Here is a 1,759-nt window from a genome sequence, read left to right on the forward strand (position 1 = left end):
AACGACATGCATTTTCCCCTCGTCAAAATGGCGCCGTTGCCGGGGACTGCTTTTGGTGCTTAGCTTTTGTTGTTGAGTCTACTTCAATTAAAAAAAAAAACAAAAAGATTTTGTTTCTTTAGGCTACACTTGTAGCCGTGCTACTAATATTGTTGTTTGAGTTTTTGCATGCACAGAACCCGTGTTCGTCCCCTTCTTCCCCTTGATCCGGAAATAGAAAGGACTATTTCAAGAAGAAGAGTGGATATTAGATCCTTGGCTTATAGCTCTTCAAGTGAGGAAGAAATTCAAGAAGGACAAGGAATGGGTGAACATCCTAGATTAGCCTTGAAGGAGCTTGGAGTCCCCGGGGCTTATAGATTTGAAAGTGGAATAGCTCCTCCCACTACCCCGGCAAATGACTTCGAAATCCGTCCGGCAATGATTACCTTGATCGAGAGAAGGCAATATAGTGGGGCTAAGAATGAGAGCCCATTGAACCATTTGAAAGAATTTGAAAAATATTGCAATACCATTAAAGTCAATGGGGTTTCTCAAGAATTTATCCGCCTCAAGTTGTTCCCTTTCTCTCTAATCGGAAGATCCTTGGAATGGCTAGACAAGGAAGTGAAGCCCAACTCCTTGAGAACTTGGGACGATGTCACAAAGGCTTTCTTGTCCCGCTTCTACCCCCAAAAGAAGACGGCGGAGGCAAGAGCCTTGATTCAAGGGTTCAAGCAAAGGCCGAGTGAAAGCCTTTATGAAGCATGGGAGAGATTCAAAGAGTATCAAAGGGAGTGCCCTCATCATGGAATCCCCACATACCAAGTGATCCAAATCTTCTATGGCGGTTTAAGTCCCCAAGGCAAGTCATGCCTTGATGGAGGGGTCGGGGGCCCTATCATGAACAAAACCGAAGAAGAAGTTGTGGACATCATTGAGGATGTGGTGACTTATTATAGGGATTGGCAAGATGGAGAGAGGGACTCTTCAAGCAAACAATCTTCATTGTATTCGGTGGACCATCTCAATGCAATCAACAACCTTTCCTCTCAAATGACAAATTTAGGGAAAGAGGTCACCGCAATCAAGGCAAAGTTGGAGAGCAATTCTTCCTCTTCTCAAGCTTCTAATCTTCCCTCCCAATTTAAGGGGAGAGGTACTCCTTCTAACTCTCAACCCCCTCCCTCTTCGCATAACATGCCTTTGGGTTGTTTGTTTTGTGATGCATGTGGATCGTATGATCATGATTCTAGTGTTTGTCCTAATGAATGTGTTGATGAGTTTGATAACCATGAAAGTGAACATGTGAATTATGTGTCAAATAATAATGTACAACGGTTTGAAAACCAAAGGGGTCAATGGAATAGGAACTTCCAAGGCCAAAGCAATTTTGACAATTATAACCAAGGCGGTGGTTATAGAAACCAAGGGAACCAAGGTTCCCGTGGTAGCTATAATGGTCAAGGTTATAGTGGCCAAAATCAAGGCCAATATTATGGTAACCAAGGCCAAAGTTATGGTTCTCAAAACCAAGGTTATGGAAATCATAACCAAGGTAGTGGGAACCATAATCAAGGCGGTGGAAACCATAATCAAAATTATGGCCAAAATCAAAATAGGAGTAGTTGGAACAACCAAGGTCGGGGAAATTTTCAAAATAATTCTCAAAGAGGTCCCCCACCCGGGTTTGTTCCAAAAACTCAAGGGGAAAGTTCCTATTCTCAACCCTCTTCACCTAGGACTAATTTGGAAGAGATAATTGAGAATCAAACCAAGT

At 42.8% G+C, this 1,759-nt stretch overlaps 1 non-coding gene across 1 annotated transcript; it reads right to left on the bottom strand.

Annotated features, from left to right (window-relative positions):
- Positions 1 to 688: 688 nt before the first annotated feature.
- On the bottom strand, positions 689 to 794 carry LOC145599873 (small nucleolar RNA R71). The gene has a single exon (XR_014104127.1). It is a non-coding gene; the product is annotated as a small nucleolar RNA R71 (small nucleolar RNA).
- Between the last annotated feature and the right edge of the window lie 965 nt (positions 795 to 1,759).

This window comes from Chenopodium album, chromosome 20, assembly GCF_948465745.1.
Source record: "Chenopodium album chromosome 20, dcCheAlbu1.1, whole genome shotgun sequence".
In the NCBI taxonomy this organism is placed as follows: Eukaryota; Viridiplantae; Streptophyta; class Magnoliopsida; order Caryophyllales; family Amaranthaceae; genus Chenopodium; species Chenopodium album.